General features: G+C 35.2%; 1 non-coding gene across 1 annotated transcript; it reads left to right on the top strand.

Moving 5' to 3' along the window:
• The first annotated feature begins 20,057 nt into the window (after positions 1 to 20,057).
• Positions 20,058 to 20,129, top strand: TRNAQ-CUG (transfer RNA glutamine (anticodon CUG)). Its single transcript has one exon. It is a non-coding gene; the product is annotated as a tRNA-Gln (tRNA).
• Positions 20,130 to 20,665: the final 536 nt, after the last annotated feature.

Raw genomic sequence — 20,665 nt, 5'->3', positions numbered from 1 at the left:
TACATTTAGCCATACATCGCTCGAGTCCCTCATGAACAAGCAATTAGAACAAAAGTGGAATCACAGAATTTGGACCACTGCGGGTGCAAAATTCTGAAACCTGTATTAAGTCTTTCTTCCCTCTATTTATAAGGAGAGGGGAAACTTTGGAAAACAATTACAAAATATCACAGCCTAAGATCCAGTTGTCTGATAGACTATATGTCTCGGTGTGTGAAGGATGCTGCCCAAAATTATTTGATTCAGATTTGATTCCATTATTGAAAATATAGAAATTACAAAATAAACAAAATAATAAGAAAAAGGAAAACAGAATGATGATGTGAGGAAAATATCTCCCAGACGTCCCTGTTATGGCCTCTTCTCAGGCCACGTCTTTGCCTCAATGATCTAGCTAGTCCACCTATTGCTTTCGCCTTAACTGTCTGGCTTCACCAATCTTTGGAGTTGTTAGCGATCAAATGTGTTAGCTTGTCATAGAGTGGAAGCGGAGATCGATATGGTAGTCTTGCATTGTATGACTAAGTGGAGTTCCATGCTGAGGTGTTAAGTCTTCCATGAGCCCCATAATAATTTACCACTGCTCTATGCCTTCGTTTGATACTGCAGTTGCCAACACATACACCTTTAAAGCTATGTACCATGTTACCATAATGAAACACGCCTTGTAAAATAACCACGGTGTGATATCGTGGATTCTCTAGTATGGGAACTTAACAATGCAAAACATTACGAAACAACAAGTTCTAATCCCTTTAGGTCCCTTTTACTTTGAGCCCTTTCATTACCTTTTACTCATATGACCGGGTGCCTAGCCAAATATTGGAGCTCAGAAAATCAGGACTTCACACTGAATAGGATTCATGAAACATTGAACGTCGATCACCTTTTCTACTTAGCTCTTGGTTCTTTGGCTCTTCCCGTGACCATAGGCCAACCCCTATATTGGAGGTTTCAATCAGTGATTTAACTTTGGTGCACAACACTTCACTTCGTTGATCGCCGAAATTTGATCACCTTTTATTCTTAACCCTTGGTCCTTTGGTGCTCCTCATGATTGTGGGTCAGCCCCCATATTGAAGCCCCCTAATCGGAGGTTTTCAATCAGCGATTTCCTTTTGAGGAACAACAAACTTCCACCATCGATCTCTGATGCGTGACGTCATTACTTCCACGTGGTGCTTCCTAAGTGGTGACACATGTCACTTGGATATGTCCCCATAGGACCTAAAAATTCCAGATCAACATGCCACATGTCCACCGAACTGCCACATTAAGGTGACATCAGCCACCACATGTCCCTTACCAGAACTAATCATATTCAGCCACGCGACCCCTAGAGGAGAGAGAAAATTCCCACCTTCTTATGGTTTTGCGACTGAATTCCTTTGTAAATTCTTCTTTCGACTTTCTTATGCTTTAACACTTAAGGCTCAATCCCAACAAATTTAATTGAAATCGGAACTTCATGCAATATCATAACTTTAAAAGGTTGTTACATGTTCGATCATCGATTGCGATGCACCGATCTCTTGATGCTCTGATGCCTTGGACCTTTGATATGAGGGATCACTGATGTGTGGGATCGTCGATATGTGGGATCGATGATGTGCAAGATCGTCAATATGTCGGCACCCAGGATTTTACCCTTAGGCAGTTTCTCCTTGTTTTCTGGTTTTCATAAGGGCAACTTCAATCTACTCTAACTTTTGATTCTAAAGTCGACTTGAGCAGTTACATATACCATTGGAAAGATAATTATGAGAAATATCCATTTTAGGGGGTCCTATTTAGCTTTTAGGCCTTCTTTGGCTTGAAATATGGCTGCATATGTTTATATTCTTTTGTATGTGGGTCATCTGAAAACAAATTTTACAGTGAGTGATAACATTGGCTCCAACTGGGAATAGTGCCTTGCTAGAAAGGTGATGAGAACCTGCAGACCAGTAGCCTTCACCATTGGGCATGGAGTCAAAATTTATAATGCACTTATACAACCAGAAAATCTCCATGAAACTTTATTTGCAGGGAGTCCTTTCCTCATCGAACTAAAATGTAGAAAAGTAAATTCTAACAACTGGAAAATAAATGCTCAGCTAATGAGCTTATTTATATACAACTCCTACTTATGTACTAGACATCAATTCACCTAAGTGAGTTCATCCTAATCCCTTAATGTTGCTAAAATTTAAAAATCAAAACAAGCATGCACCTTAAAAAATCTTCTGACAAAAATTTTGATATGTGCCCCCAACTTGTTTTTTGATGCTCAACTCTTTTAATATCCTCCATGAAGCTTCTAATTAGGCTTGGAATTGAGGAATACTATTACAGGCCAAATAAAGATTCCATGTAGTCAGCTACTAGATCATGGACTTGACAAGAGAAAATTGGAGCTGCCTCATTTTCTTGAATAGTCAGTTGACCAGCATCTTCTTGGTTGGGGCAACCACTAGCACTACTTGGCTCTTTTTCTTTATCCCATATGGGCCTGGAAGGGGAGTGCAAATTATCTTCTTTGAGGGTTTCAGGATTAAGGAAATTGGGATCCAAAGGCCCCTCTTCCTTATCAGCTAGCTTAGGAGGCTCTGGAGAAGGAGTACCTTCATTTTGATCTTGCCCTCTCGATCTCTTTCTGGATGACCTCAGATAGTATTTATTATGCAACTGAGACTGCATGAGATTAACGAATTGTTTACAGTAAGAATCGATCTCGTCATTGTTCAACATTGCATCGATATCCTCCTCTTCTTCATATGCTATAAGTTCTTGTTCTTTATCAGAGAAAGAGGAACATAAGTTCCCCTAAACTTTATTTGCATCTGGTGTTTGTTTCTTTGGATCATCTTCTATATATAGTGGAGGATGAGTGTGATCTTGTTGTTCTTTCTTCTCCCCTTGCAATATCTATAGGGGAGGCCTTCTGTATTGGGAATTTAAACATGGATTAGAAACCTGGAAGTTCTATTGGTTTATACTTTCTAACTCCGTTTTTTCCAGTCTATAGAAGGAGTTCTTTATTAACCTCTCCATATCTTCTATCTTCTCCTCCATGTCTTGATAATGGACTCATTAGAGTGTTTACAATTAAGATTCATACAGTGGAGTCGCCAGGGTGTCTATAATGAAATTTAGACAGTGGATTCGCCAAGGTGAGAGACATTCAACCCACAATTCCCTTTCTCACCTAATAGAGGGAATGTAAATATTTTTCGTACCCAGGAAGATTATTTCAGTTTCGTCCCTGGAAACAATGCCAAAAGGATGTTTTTGTTTTCGGGACTAACACAAAATGGGTATTCAAGCAGTGGATTCGTCAAGGTGAGAAATCTTCAACCCACACTTCCCTTGCTCACTAAAAGAGGGAATATAAAGATTTTTCTTACACAGGGAAAAATATTCTAATTCGTTCCCTAGCAACGACGCCAAAAATATCTTGTCACTTTTTCTAACACCTATAGCACAAGTGCTTCAGGAGATATAGAAACCTTCCTAGGGATAACCTTTGGGTTAATTGTAGACCAGTGCCTAGGACATCTTAGATAGAGGAGTGCATGGAAGATTATCAGTGAGGGATTTCTGTTGCACTCCAATTGTCACGTAGTTTGGAAAGATAATAAAGGGGGGTTTGGTTACATATTCTTTCATCAAGGTGAACTCAAGCAGATACATGGATCCAAATACAGGGGATGAATCGAGTTGTTCTCAAAGAGGAATGTCTTGTTCTGATGGTCGACACACAACAATGAGAAGCTTAATATTGATATTGTAGTAAAGGTGAAGAGGAGGAAAGAAATAAAGGAAATGGATGCATAGGGTTGTAAACAAGACAAAATTCTAAGAAACAATGTTCCGAAAGATGGAAAGTAGAAGAGATGGAATGACAGGAATTGTGGAGCACAAATTAAGGTTTCATGTTCTATAGCTCATGGATACACTTATCACTAATCAACATATGTAAACTTATGCTCTTAAAGGTACATAAGTAAATCTTTAAATAGCATAGATACTGATACTACTTAGCATCATACATATAACCATGAGAGAATGAGATCGACAGCTTCATTACACAATTTCAGTAGAAAAGAAACATACATGAAATGAGATTTACAAAGGGGAAAACATACTGCTTACAACCATGATTGGAACTGCCATAATTGGAACCACCATAGAGTTTCATTAATCCTCAAAATGAGTCCTATATAACAGTCCATTACATTTAGCCATACATCGCTCGAGTCCCTCATGAACAGGAAATTAGAACCAAAGTGGAATAACAAAACTTGGATCACTGCGGGTACAGAATTCCAGAACCTATATTAAGTATTTCTTTCCTCTATTTATAAGGAGAGGGGAAGCTTTGGAAAACAATTAAAAAATATCATAGCCTGAGCTCCAACTATCTAATAGACTAGTTGTCTCAGCGTGTGAAGGTTGCTGCCCAAAATGATTTGATTCGGATTTGATTCCGTTCTTGAAAATATAGAAATTACAAAATAAACAGAATAATAAGAAAAAGGAAAATAGAATGATTATGGGAGGAAAATATCTTCAAGACGTCTATGTTATGGCCTTTGTTTAGGCCACATCTCTGCCTTAATGATCCGGCCAGTTTGCCTATCTCTTTCGCCTTAACTGTCTAGCTTCACCACTCTTTGGAGTTGGTAGCGATCAAATGTGTTGGCTTGTCACAGAGTGGAAGTGGAGATCAATATGGCAGTCTTGCATTGTATGACTGAGTGGAGCTCCATGCTGAGGCATTAAGTCTTCCCTAAGCCCCATACTGATTTACCACCACTCCATGCCTTCATTTAATACTGCATCTTCCAACCCATATGCCTTCAAAGCTCTATACCATGTTACCAAAATGCAACACACCTTGTAAAATAACCACGGTGTGATATCAGGGATTCTCCAGTATGGGCACTTAACACTATAAAACATTGCGAAACAACGAGTTTTTATCCCTTTAGGCCCCTTTTTCTTTGAGCCATTTCATTACTTTTTCGTCATATGACCAGATGCCTAGCCAAATATCGGAGCTTGGAAAATTAGGACTTCACACTGAACAGGCTTCATGAAACAATGAACATCGATCAAATTTTTTGCTTATCTCTTGGTTCTTCGGCTCTTCCCGTGACCATAGGCCAACCCCTATATCAGAGGTTTTCAATTGGCGATTTGAATTTTGTGCACAACACTTCACTTCGATGATTGCTAAACTTGGATCACATTTTCTGCTTAACCCTTGGTCCTTTGGTGCTCCTCTTCACTGTAGGTTAGCCCCCATATTGGAGCCCCCCAATCAGAGGTTTTCAATCAGTGATTTCCTTTTGAGGCACAACATGCTGCAATCATCGATCTTTTATGCGTGACATCATTACTGCCATGTGGCGCTTCTTGAGTGGTGACACATGTCACTTGGATATGTCCCCATAGGACCTGAAAATTCTAGATCAGCATGCCATGTGTCCATCGTACTACCATGTCAAGGTGACATCAGCCACCACGTGTCCCTTATCGGAACCAATCATATTCAGCCACATGGCCCCCTAGAGGAGAGAGAAAAGGCCTGCCCTCTTCTGGTTTTGCGACTGAATTCCTTTGTAAATGCTTCTTTGGACTTTCTCGATGCTTTAACACTAGAGGCTCAATCCTGACGAATTTAATCATAATAGGAACTTCATGCAATATCACAACTTTAAAAGGTTGTCACCTGTTTGATTGTCGACTGCGATGCGTCGATCTCTTGATGCTCCGATGCCTTGGACCTCCAATATGTGGGATTGCCGATGTCCAGGATCACTGATATGAAGGATCGCCAATGTGCAAGATCGACAATATGCCAGGACTTGAGATTTTACCCATAGGTATTTTATCCTTATTTTCTGATTTTCAAAAGCCAAACTTCAATATGTTCTAACTTTTTATTCTGGAGTCCACTTGAGGAGTTCCATATATTGTTGGAAATCTAATTCCAAGAAATATCCATTTGAGGAGGTCATATTTAGCTTTGAGGGATTTTGTGGCTTGAAAAATGGTTGCAAACTTTTATGTTCCTTTGTACATTGGTCAGCTGAAAACAAATTTTGCAGTGAGTGACAATAGGTTCCACTTTAGTTGTGTTACTATCTAGGGATAACATTTCTTTTTCAACTTTGATAACCTCTTCAAATTTTAGTGCCATGGTGTTCTTATTTACTCTTTATACGAATATGGATATAGATGGGTTTAAGGATGAAGTGTAATACTCTATACAAAAGGCTTAACATGATGAGAATCAATAGGAATATTGTTCAACAATGTGGTGAACCATTGATTGAAGTCCTTACCTTCTCTTTATTTTCCATGTTGATTGCAATCAATTCTTTCAAAAGAGTGGGAGGTGTTTTCTCTTCGCAAAAATTTCTAAGAAAATCCCTTTTCAAGGGCATCCTAGTTGATTATGGTAATGACAGGTGGACTATCATACCACGTGAAGGCTTTGTTCTTGAAAGTGTATGGGAACAATATACAAACTATATCTTCGTATTGCACATTCATCAACCATAAATACATACAATTTTGTTGTGTGGTCTTCAGGAAAGACTATCGAGATCAAACTTGGGAATGATCCTTTATAGTCATTAAGGTAGATCATGTAGGTTACATGCAAGGTTGAGGAATCCCTATGACATCCATCTCGGTTAAGATTCACCATTATGAATGGTTTTCCTTCCTGATTGGATTCACCTTCTGACTCTAGAGAGGAATAAGGGTGATCAATGTGACTAGTCTCATTCTCAGTATTAGATGTAATGTGTGAGTGTAGGAAGGAGAATCGAAAAGGGTTATATTTATTAGATCAAATGGACCATGGATACCTTCAATAACATTGTTGATCAAATCGTCAACATAGTCAACTAATACATGGTCCTTGTAGACTAGAATTCTAGTTGCCTTTTTTCTAAGGAGATGGGGAGCTACGTGAAGTCTTTTAATTTATTTAGGAGAATAACAAGTAATATTCCTTAGGGAATTTACTTCGATAGGAGAGATATAATAGAATTCTCCTTGTTAGGCTTTTGCGTATTCAATTTCAGAGAAAATGTCTTCATATCTAGTTTATCTCTCAATATGTTGTGTGGGTAAGAGGGGTGTGGGGTTATTATGCATGGTTTTTTTTCTAGAAATGTTTGCTAGTCAGAATACATAATTATGCTAGTGTTTCACTTCAAGGCCCTCCCTTTAACACCAAATTAATTATTGACAGGTATAAATGACCCGTCAACAACTATTAAGGGGTTCTCTTTGGTATGAGGTCCCAATTAGGCCTCAAACCCTTTTAGGTAAGAGACCCATATAGATTATGGATTGACATTCATTCTTGGTTATAAGAATTTTATGAGATATGAATGATTATCATAATGATGGGAATGCATATTGTAAGCTACAACTATCGAAATGCAAAAAAGAAAGTAATCTATGCTAGCTAGAAGAAGAAATATAGATAATAATTAGGAAGTGACAAGCTGGTAAGCACAAAAACAAAATAAAAGAAATAATTAGTTGATATTAAGGAAAAAAATGAGTGCTTAACTTACAAGAGAAAGTCCAAAATAGTCAGTATTTTAATATAGTAATTTTATTAAAGAAGGATTCAAAACTAAAAGAATAAGCACGTGAGAAGAAACTACATATTCTACATATTAGATTGTGCCCACAATAAAACATCTCATAAAATACATAAATGAATGAACTTGTTCAAGAATAGTCATAAAAAAGACACAATGTATGTAGGAATATAGATTCAAAAATGACCTTCAAGGTTTATTAACATTATAACTATGAGTATATAAGTACTGACCTCCTAGCTCTAGTTTACAAGAAAATCTAGAAATTCAACAATTTGGAATCCCTCCTCCTGAGAGTTTTACAATATTTATAGGTTGAGCTAGTATCTTCCCCTTGTTACTATTAAACTTCTATGGGGTTAGTTAAAACTCTCCAGTTTCTCATGATTTACAAATATAATAAAGGAAAATATTTTAACCTCTTAGAAATGAGGCTGATAATTGTTACAATTTGACAGGATATTCAATAGGGAGCTTTATGACATCTTAAAGATAGGCCAGCTAGAATTAATAATGTGATGCAATCATATTGATCATATTGGGTAGAAATATATCATGAATACATGATACTCTATTGTATTCTAGGAGAGGATCAACTTGTCCTTCTTCAACAAAACTAGTAAAGAGTTCAAGATTGCCTATTGCTTAGTAGGGTCCACAAGGTGCTGCTTCAGGTTGTATTTAGTGAGATCACTAGTGAAGAAACTAAAGAAGAGTTATTTTTCATTCAAACACTCCTACAACTTCCTACTTAATTTTCACTTTACCTAGCTTCTCCCTTGACCCCAACTAATGGAAGTTTATTCATCCTAATAATCCTTTTAGCTGAGTAGTGTTGTTGATATTATGATACTAACCAAGCTATATTATTTTCTAGTTTCTCTTGTATATTTATGGATCGATTAATAGAAATAAAGTCATATTCCAATTACCAAGTGAGGATATTGGGAAATTATTTTAGGCCAGAGGATACTCTTTGGGCCATTACTCCAACTAATTTGCCACATTTAAAACTCCTTGCAGTTGGATATATTGCTACTTAGCTAGATGCCAAAGTGGTAACAACCTAGTTGATATCTCCCTCATGATATGTGGATAAGGGTATACTTGTAGGAATTGTGCACTTTTGAGGAACATGCCCTATAATCTTGTACCTTCATGTTTTCCTATTTTATGGTCATTGTTTCTGCTTTCAATAGTTTGACTTGTTCTTTGAGCTGAGTTATTTTTGCATCCTTCTTCATCATCTTCTCTAAGAGGTCATTCACATTTCTCATAGTGGCTTGAGAGAATGTTGTTTCTATTGAGGCCATGGCAGTAGGATCCTTCCTTGTGTTAGGGATTATGGGCCTCCCTACGTTGATATATACAAATGATAGATGTAGAGTGATATATTTTTCTTCATGTGTTTTGCAATCCTATTTAGGTTGGGATTGAGCTTGAACTTTTTCAAGACAACCACATTTTTTGTCATAGTTGGCGTGATGCCCATTTTTTTCATGGGTAGGTGGCCTCCTGTGATTTTCAGAACTGTCGACAATACTAGACCAATCTCCATTGCAACTAAATTTGGCTAAGCTTCTAACTCTTGTTCTTCTTATTGAGCTTGGAGAGCTTCTTTTCTAGTTCTAGTATTTGCCTCATCTTGCAGCATTTTCTACTCTTCTTCTTCTATTTTCCTTTCTTCTTTAGATTTTTTGATTTCCTTTACTTTTATATGTTCCTTAGCTTTCCCTCTTCAATACCTTTCTCTCCTCATTTCTTCTTCTTCTTGTTGTTTGTATTCACTCTCTTAAAATTCTTTGATAGCTTCTTGTGCAATATAAGCTTGCTCATTTTCTTGTCTTAGATTTTCCCCTTATTCCCTCTAAGTTGGTTTTTCACGGCTAGATGCATATACCTTTTAATAGACCTTTTCCACTTTTTCCTAGGTAGGATTGTAGCATATTATTGAGATGAATTATGTGGAATTTAAAGCACTTTTTTGTTTCTCTTCCTCTGCCCATGTCTCTAACTAATATTCCCACCTACACATGCATGATCTACAATGATATTTCACTATGGATACTGGATCATACTTGTGAAACGTTAGATATACAAAAGGAAAATCATTAGAGATATAGAATACTCTTTTTCCCTCTTGATTTCCTTTAATTCATTTTCTCTTTGGTGGAAAAGTGTGTGAGGCTAGGGACGTTTCTTGGTCCTTAAGAGAGCTCCACCTACACTTGCATAGACCTGATACACTATTTCTTGCAATGCTACCCTATTAACAACAAATATGGGTATTAGGTGATGTGGTTTCATTGCTCCAAGGACTCCAATGTAAATTCCATCATAATCCACAAACTATTCACTGACTAAAGGTACTTCCTTTCTGACTCTAACATATATGCTGTAACCTTATTGAATAGAGTCTCATATAAGAGCACTAGGAACCTTTGAAATTTTTGTGTATAAGCTAGTATATAATGATATTCCCAAAGATTTTTTGTAGTAAATGTGGATCAAATCCTCGTGAATGGTCCATCTCCGGTTCATGGTTGCGAATGGAATCTTGGCACAAAATATGAGCAACAGATAGGATGCCATGAAAAATCTTGGTTATTAGCCTTCATCGGGGTTTTGAGCCTATTCAACATTAACTCTAAGGGAGCTTAATAAAATGTATGCTTAGTTGAAAAAATTTCCTTCAATTGCCACCATGTATATGAGTGGAACTCAACCTTCCAGGAAAGTCTCGACATTGAGCTGACCATACAATTGACACAACATAGTAACCACTAACTAAAAAGGGGTATTTGACATAGTAACCATATACTCCTTATTTTCCCTTGTTCTGACCCTTGTTGGTCCATCATGACTTGAACAGTTACCTAGGAAAAATTACGAAGTTTGTCAGCTGATCTTCCTCTAGGCACACTTCTTCCATGTGCATGTTGTAGAACATCTCAATGCCAGATTTGCTAAAATAAACAATGGGTTTTCCATGGATATCTCTAATCATGGCTTCTTTTGGATCTACCTACTTAAACAATCATGTTATAACTTCAGTGCATGGGAACATATATGGATGGGAAACTACCTTTGGCACTGAGGATCTCTTTGTAGTCTTGTAAATTTCTAAATTTGGATCATTCATTGGTGGGTTTTCTCTCTAAAAGAGCATGCATGCCTCTAACCAGTTGTATGTGGTGAATTTGTCAATGAAACATGGAGTTTTCTAGAACTTCGATCCAGTGGAATTGACAGATTCTTCTTCATTAAATGACTCCACTACTGGAGGTTTGTAAGCTCATTCGTGGATAGGTACATGATTTTCTAGCAAATCTAATAAAATTAAAATGCACCCATTATAGAGATTAGCTTAAAATAAAAAATGCATATAATTGAGGATTATGGATTTCAAGGCTAGCTAGATATGATAAAAAAGGTAGGTTTCAATGATGAGGAAAAAGTAAGATTGTCAGAATCACAATATTGATCAGTTTGGCTAAGTGTATTCTCATGAAGAAAATCAATGAGGTATTGGGAGACAGGCTCGGGTTTCTTGGAAAGAAATATTTGCTCATGTACCCAACTTCAGAAAATGAAGAACTGGTCAAAATTTTAACTAAAATTTAAAGTGATAACATTAGAATAGTGTAGAATATGAAACCGTAGGTGTGCTATCAACTTTAAAAGGTTGAAGAAAAATCAATAGGTAAGAATTGTTGGGACATGGGAAAACATTTCTTAGTTTAATAGTCGTGGGATAACATTATGGCAATGAAAAAAAAGAATTATTTGTTGGCCATCTTGGGTACAACCCTAAAGTGAATTTGAGCACGTTAAAGATCGAGGTGTATCCATCCAAGGCTTAATGAACTTTTCTACATTGAGATTATGTTATTAGAGTCTAGTTGATGGTTTTTACTCTCTTTCTTGAGCTATATGATGTGCAGAGTGCATAGTAAGTCATTAAGGGGAAAGGTTTGAACAATATGCAACTTAATATGACCTAAAGATTATTAAAATCCACCTAAAACTCATTCCCTTGGTCAAGTATGACGGAAATATATGACATCATGTAAATAAATAACTTTTGGGTAAAAATTGCATTAAAAATTAAAGTAAAAGACAAAATCTAGGTTAAATAAGCATAAAATAATCACTTACTTTGGTTGAGCTGGTTGACACTAATGTTGACCAAGAATATTGAGGTGAAAAACTCTACCAATAAAGCACTTTACCCTCTAGAGCACGATAACTAGTTGATGTGAAGAGGACAGGGTTTTATGGACCCACTATGGACCTCTTTTATAGATATTTACTAAGCCTTGTGCATTAATTATTTGAATAATTTCCTTTTTTGACTTTAATTCTTACCTTTTCTTAACTTAATGTGACTGAAGAAAACTCAAGAAAAGTGTTGAAAGTGAGATAAGATCTTCAAATTATCTATTGTTACTTGCTTGAGGATTAAGGCAATGTTGTAGTGATGAGATAAGGCTTAGTGGTGTGCTATAGCACCCCTTTGGGGTTCAATGATGCTCTAAAAATAAGTAAAGAGGTCAAACGATGAGCTCAAAAAGGAAAATTTGAGGCTATAGCATTGGCTAGAGGCTCATTGGGACACTATGGTGTTGGCTAGAGGCTTAATGGAGCACTAAGGAGGCTCAATAGAGGAGAAAGTTTGACTTAAAATTCCAAGTTACGAGGCTATAACACCCCCTTGAGGTCTAAGAGGGTGCCAACGCTACCTTATTATTCAAGGGGGCACTATGGAAGCCTTATAAGACACATTTTTGAGAGAGATACTCAAGAGGAGGTCTGCCCTTGGAGTGTAACATTTCCTTGGGGAACAGTAGGGCGTTATGGTATTGGGAAGAGGCTCAATGGAGTGCTACATAGAGGTTAAGAGGAAGAGAATTGAGTTGAAAGACTAAAACTCAAGTTGTGGCACTGAGACGAAGTTCAACAAAGCACTATATTGCCTTTAAAAAATCCAAAACTTGTAAATAAAACCAATTTAAAATCCCACCTCAAATTCATCTCAATATGCTATAGAGTTGAAGGATACCTTTGTACTATAGGATTAGGATTAAAGGCTCTTTCTGCTCATTAAGTTTAAATAAGGCTCATAATCCTCCCTCCATTGTTTCAAGTCTTCAAAAATCTAATCACAAATTACAAGTTCTAGCCAGGGTTTGCAAGATAAATTCTAGGTTGATTTGATTAGTTGGGCCCCTTAATACCTCTATGCTGAAGGAACTAGGAGAAATTGAGGAGGGTTTTTGTAGAAGCTACAAAAGGTTGTAATGTAGTTATCAAGGATGTGAAAATATTATTAAAACTCAAATGCAAACATAATTTTATATGGGGCTATAAGCATCAAGAAGAGAATATAGTTCCAAAGTTGCCTCACTCATAGCTTTCACCTCTTGGTCCTGAGCTAAGTGACATGTAGTGTATCATTCACAAGTTGATGATATTCCCATTTTTCAACTTAGTTGTTTGCCATGATATTTCCACGATTCGTGTCTTATATGCATATGGTTATAGTATCTATTGATAGTGCATGCACATGTTCATATTGGAATAGAAATGCGATTGTTGAGGATTTGAGAATTATATTAAAACTCAAAAAGAAAACATAAGTTTTTAAGGGTGTTGGAAGCATCAGGAAGAGAAGACACTTCCAAGGTTATGTTGTTCATAACTCTCACCTCTTGGTCCACAACTGAATGCTATGTAATTTACTATCCATAAGTTTATGTTATTCCTACATATCAACTTGGTTTCTTGAATCCATGCTAGTCCTATCCTTCATGTCTTACATGAATACATTTCTAGCCAATAGGTTGTTTTAGTGTCTAATAATGTATTGTTCATAGTTATATATGGAAATATTCGATACTAGTTATTTTAATATTATTATTTACTGTTAAAAAATCCATTAAATAAATAATAATTCTATAATAAAAAAGTGTTAGTAATTGCAATTAAAATATGCACTTAGCAACTTGTTGTAAATTCTTGAAATAATCACTACTACCACTATTGTATCACATTGAGTCCCCTTTAGGCCTCGTTGAGGGTATGGGGTGTATATTCCCTAGCCCCAAGGTTACTTTATGGAGGTGGGGTATCCAAATTTTCTCTTCTTTTAACCATCTAAAACCTCCTTTTGAGGTCGCCATCATCTTCTTCTCATTGAGATATTTCCAATGGTATAAATTTCATCAAATTCCAAGCTTTGGATAGAAAGTTATGGACCTTAGAAGGTTTTTCATTTGTACCATTTTAGAGTCCATACCATCCATGTGTCATCACCCTAATGCACCATTTCTGTGAGCTAAACACCTCAGCTTGGTAGGTCATATTGAGATCAAATATTTTTACTTGCTTGTTCTTGAAACTTTTTCCAACCAGACATTGACACTTATTCAACATGTCAACCATATGGATCTAGATCTGGATATTTCAAAAAATACCCACTAAACAAAATTCTATGTTTTCATAATCTTGCTACAATCAATGGGTCAATTCTATGGATATTTGAAAAAGATGAAAAGTCCCATTTAAAAAAAAAAACCCTTATTTTTCATATTCTCGATCTGGAACATTTGTTATCCCTGTCACCTTCATGGTGACTACCACCTGCCTTCCACCTTAGCTTTGTCACACCTCTAATTCATGTCATCACCATATGATCTTAATGTAATCAATGTGGGCCAATCTTTCATTCATTTGGATATCCATATTTTTCCACTTTGCTAGATTCATTCGGGAAATCCATATCTTCTAGATTCATTTAGATCCAGAAAAACAAAAAAAGGTTATTTTTACAAAATTCCATATTTTTGAACTTTTGGATTCCACATCACCTCTGCCATAGTGATGGCGACATAAGCTCCTCCACACTATAATTCCATGTCAACATGTCGGGTTAGCATGCCACACCAGTATGACACATCATCATGCCACACCACTCACCTTTTCACACCAAGGGTTATTTATAAGGTTGTCATTTTCCTTGCATGGCTCCACACATTCCTCCACATTGTTTGCAGTGTTGGCATCCAAATCTAGGAGTTTTTTCACCTCATTGTAGGCTTAGAGATATCTTCATGGATTTTCGAATACTCTGTGTGACTCTATTGCTAGAGTTAGGTAAGTAAAGTTCCTCCATTTCATGGTTTCACCCATCTGGGCTATATTCCATATAGATATATATATATATATATATATATATATATATATATATATATATATATATATATATATATATATATATATATATATATATATATATATATATATATATATCTGGACACACACACACACACACATACGCATAACATGGTAGCCTAGGGTTATTTACAACATAATTCCAAAGTTGTCCAAACCAAGGCATTTACCATACCCTTATAAGTTCTCCAATCATGGAAAATCTCCAGTTTTTCTCATCCCCGAGTAAGGATACAACACAACTATTCATGCCCACAGTTGGCCTAGTAAAAGGCCATTCTACTTATAGATACTTGAAGAGCCTTAGATATCAACTCAAATATTCAATATCTTTCCACCATTCAAGACCATACACATCAATAATACTACATGTGAATATAACTTTATGAACAAGTTTATAGAGGAATTCATTCCCATAAGAAAATACAACTAGTAATCAAGCACAATTAAACAATGTTTTATATCATAATTGCATACATCCTTAGAATCCATTAATGACATCATTCATATAACTGGAAACACACACACGTTGATATTTCATTCAAGAAAGAAAAATACACTCATATCGATTGATTTTAGGCTTTACCTGAAACTAAAGAAAGGAGAGCCACCATCCACCCAACCACAAGCTCAACTAAACTATATTTTCCTACAGCTAGTCACCACTGAGCTAATTTTGATACCATAAGAGGCAATCTCATTGAATCCTCAAAAGGTTAATTACAAGGTAGATATATGAAGGAAAATATCCTTAATGTACGAAAACCAATATATTATCTATAAAACCACTAATCCAAAGCTTGTTATTAGTCACATAATTTCTACAAATGGGCTTGCAGAGCACTAAGGGGATTCTTTTCGTCGAATAGTTCCTCAACTCCTCCATTTTCTCAGTGCTTCTCATGCTTACTCAACAAAATCCAGAATTCTCATGGTCAACTCTTTTATCTTAGGTTAAAAACTATTTACTTGATTTCCCAAGACATTCACAATTATCTTTACACTCACGCACACATTGGTTTCTTCCCTTGGTAACTAACTTTCTTCCTGAGATTTTGTGATCTATATGCTAGACTGTGTGGCTAATCTAGAAATCTCTAGAACAATACTTTTCCATACCTTTGGGCAGTCTTGTACCTCTTCCACCTCTTTTCGTGACTAGTAGAAATTATGAGTTAAGCTATCAATCCCCCTTCTTTCCTCTAGTTTGTAGGAAAACATATATTTCTTCTTTTCTTTCTGGAAAAATAATGACTAAGAATTTACTTTAGAACAAAATATTTCTCTTGATAAGAAGTTTCCAATTAATATGCATATTACTAAAATAATTTTATATATGTGTGAAGTTTTTAGGAAATAAAATATTTTAATAAACCGAGAAAAATAAAATAAATTCAAAAATGTTTTATAATCATCCACTTAAAATAAAAGGATAATTTATCCGCATCATTGTTTAAAACACAAGTGAAAACTACAAAAAGAAATTGGACAGGGAGAGACTAAAAATATGAATTGATTTTATTATCCAGCAAAAAAAACAATTCAATTTATCATAAAGAAAATACAACACCAACATAAAATTCTTATCAATGCTTCAAACGCTAGTGAAAGTCACTAATGGTTTAAATGAAGATAAAAATATTTAAATACATCAAAATATTATGATAACTATATTTCAAAAGAAAATCTAATACAAAAGAGTAAATAAAAATAAATAAAGAAAGAAAGAAAAAATGACTAAATTTTAAGAAAAAACATGATGTAAGCAATGTGGTGGCTCAAAATTGATGTCGAAGCTCTAGGAGAACATATGGTCAGTGGATGGTTTGCTTTTTTATGGTTCTATAACGATTTCTCATGGTCTCGCCCTCATCACAACTCTTCATGTTTTGTGGCTACTTCTCGTCATGGATGCGCTTTTTTGTCAACTAGAGGTTCGTGGGTGGTGCAATTGAAGCTAGCAATGCACTAATGGCTTTCATTGTGGTTCATCCAACTTAGTGGTGGCTCTCCATACCAGCGGATCTATGTGCAACACTTCTAGGTCTTCACAAAGCTTCATTTTGTGTTTTAACTGTCCATGGGAAGCACTATTTTATCATAACTTATTCATATTTACACCCCCACAATTTTACTCTCTTGCATGTCTATGTACTCAGGGGTTATGTTTTCTTTTTGTTGTCTGAACTGTTGAAAAGTGACACTTGTAATCATATGAATATATATAGATATGTGCTATTTGTCTTGTTTCCCGGCGGGCAGACCAATAGTACAATGAAATATCTCATGTAATAGTCTAATGTAGTAACAAAAATGTGAGTTTCACACAATTTTTTTTTTGTTTTTTTTGTTTTTTTGACCATAGGAGATTTGAAGTTTGAACTTTAAATATCATGGTTTACACAATACTTTGTAACACAATGATCACCAATTGAACTACCCATCATAAACAATAAATCATTAATCTTAATAAGGAATAATCAACATTAATTTTTCCACATCAATATCGATATTGATATTATACAACTTGAGTGGGTCTAATGGTTAATAGTATGTGTTTCCACCTAAGAGGTCACAGGTTCAAAGTGAGAGGGGAGTAGTGTATGTATGCCTTTGTAGACTTTAGCAGTCAAATCGTTGCGTGAAGGTGGGTCCCTTGTCCCATAAACAAGGGAGTCTCATACACCAATTTAGATGATAATAATAATAATAATAATCATTGAAATTAGATGATAATAATAATAATAATAATCATTGATATTGATATTATTGACACTTTTTTAATCCAAGATCTATACTACTTTTTTTCCATACAAAATATATTTCATATCAAAATTTTTTCCCTTCACTAATATTTTCGTACTTCCTTTTTCGTCAAAAGAGTAATTTTATTAACACTAGTGTAGATCCATCTTAAGTGCGGATCTAACATGAGCGGAGACGGATCAAATTTCTTCATGTACAAACTTTTTAAGAGTGCAAAATCCAATGTGTTATTTTTCATTGTTTAAATTGTAATTTTGAATGCTAAATAAAGTATATATAGGACCAAATAAAAATTTTAACCATAAAACTTATTTTTTCTATATATAGATATATATGAAGTTGATAACGACATAAATTGGTTAACAGAGATCTTCAAATAGTTTATTTACATCTTAGTAAAATAACGAATGGTTTAGTAAATGAGGTATTTGCTTGAACACTTATCCCATAAACAGTGAAGAGATAAAAGCTTTTGTTATGGAAAAGTTCCACAAGCCTACATGGGATAAGGAGCTAGGAAGAAAGAAAAAGTACTATATTGAAGTGTTTAATCCCACTCATAGTCATCAACCAAAAGCATACATTGAGGCCAATATCTCTTGGAGAGCCAAAATTCTTACTGCTAAGTTAATGTCTAATTTTCATCAACTCTGTTGTGAAACAGGGCGCTGGAAAAGGCCAAAATAAGTGTGGGGGAGAGAGTATGCATTTTTTGTTCTTCCAGAAAAGTGGCAAAAAAAGAAGAAGGAAAAAAGATCATTTTAGAATGTGAAGCCTTCAAAGACATTGGGGAAAGTTATGCAGATATGCTGACATCTATCTCTTGGGATAATCTATTTAGCAAAGGATTTGTCGAGAAGCTGAGAGCATTTATATTGAAGCTTCACAGAAAATGGTCGAATGCATCAAGTAGATGAAGAAGCAATCTATCCCATAGGCTATCTTTAGCATGGTGGATGTTATAATAATTTTTTTCTTTCTTTCTTCTTCTCTTGTTGAAATATTTTTGAAAAGTATAAGATTTAAACACCTGATCACACATTTTTTTGACTTCTAATTACTTTAGAACATATTCATTTTTTTAATTATAGTTGACATTATTTTTCTATTTATAACATAATTTTTTATTTTATTTTTGTTTTAAAGGGGCACGAACCGATATTTTTGAAAAGTACAAGATTAAAACATCTAATTCACACATTTTTTTTACTTCCAATTATTTTACAACATATTCATTTTTTTTTAATTATAGTTGACATTATTTTTCTATTTAGAACATAATTTTTTATTTTTTTTTAAGTGGCACAGACTAATATTTTTGAAAAGTATAAGATTTAAACATATGATTTACACATTTTTTTTTACTTCTAATTACTTTATAGCATATTCATTTTTTTTTAATTATAGTTGACATTATTTTTCTATTTAAAACATAATTTTTTTATTTTTTATTTTCAAAAAGGCATGGACGAACGAACAAACTTGCACATCACCTCATACTGAGTTGTAGAACAAACTTGCACATCACCTCATACTGGGTTGTAGAATGAGCCTCTCGGCTTAAGGACAAACTTAGAACAAACTTGCACATCACTTCATACTGAGTTGTAGAACAAACTTGCACATTCCCTCATACAGGGTTGTAGAATGAGCCTCTTGGCTTAAGGACAAACTTAGAACAAACTTACACATCACCTCATACTGAGTTGTAGAACAAACTTGCACATCCCTCATACTGGGTTGTAGAATGAGCCGCTCGCCTTAAAGACAAACTTAGAACTTGCACATCCCCTCACACTGGGTTGTAGAATGAACCTCTCGACTCAAAGGTAAACTTATACATCCCCTCATATTGGGCTGTAAAATGACCCTCTCAACTTAATTATATACTAGTATATCAAAAGATAACCACTTATTTACAAAACCTATCTATGCTAAATTATTACGTTACTGGTGTACCTCTAGCCATCCTGCAATAAATCAACCAGCAGTAATTTGTCCACAACCTCCCAGTAACTATATTCCCCTAATTTCACATATTAAAGTGATAATATTTTTTTAATTAAAAATTAAAATCAAAATTGATTATTGACCGAATACATTCCTGAGCTCCAATCCAATCAACCAACTTTAAATTTGTTTTCCTAAAATTTACTCATTTCTTAAAAGAGCGCAACAGTTGGCAGATGGTTATTCATGGATCACTATTTAATTATTAGTAGTAAAATAATATTTTAACAAAAACTGTTAATATAAAATAGCAATACTTATAATATATAAGGTTATAACTGGACTCTAATTTTACGTTTCCGAATTTTGCTTTTAGATAGGTATGACATGCGTTGAAAATTATAGGAATCTAGGTTAGCCCCGTGCAAGATTCCTAAAGACTTAGTTCCGACTATTTTCTTGGAATTACGTTAAGTTCGATAAGTTATCATACATGGTTCCATGGTCTAGTGGTCAGGACATTGGACTCTGAATCCAGTAACCCGAGTTCAAATCTCGGTGGAACCTTTTCGTGCCTCGACCTGTTGTAACGTCACGGACGGAGTGGGAGGGTTTCCCGATATTCGAACTTGACCCAGAACTTTTTAAATCTGAATCCCGTAACCCGAGTTCAAATCTCGGTGAACCTTCCATCTGCGGCTTTTGACCTGTTGCAACGTCACGGACCCAGTGGGAGGGTTTCCCGATATTCGAACTTGACCCAGAACTTTTTAAATCTGAATCCCGTAACCCGAGTTCAAATCTCGGTGAACCTTTCATCTGCAGTTTTAGTTCTCAATCTCGTAACCCGAGTTCAAATCTCGGTGAACCTTTCATCTGCAGTTTTTAAAATAATACAGTCTAACTCTTGATTTTTTTTAAGTCATATTAGGTGAAATGGTGGTTTTTTTTAAATGCAACTAATTTCAAATATTTATCTCATCATTTTAAATTTATAATTTCAGAGAATACTTACCGAATTTTAGCCAAAAAAAATTTAAAAATATATAACACAACAATAAAAAATTTAAACTATAAACGCTTTTATCAAACTGTCCCAGAAA

This window comes from Pinus tabuliformis, chromosome 1_2 (assembly GCF_031772625.1).
Source record: "Pinus tabuliformis cultivar Carrire ecotype Pingquan chromosome 1_2, CPIR1, whole genome shotgun sequence".
In the NCBI taxonomy this organism is placed as follows: Eukaryota; Viridiplantae; Streptophyta; class Pinopsida; order Pinales; family Pinaceae; genus Pinus; species Pinus tabuliformis.
Note: the sequence above shows the minus strand (reverse complement) of the source record. Positions and strands in the feature narration are given on the sequence as shown.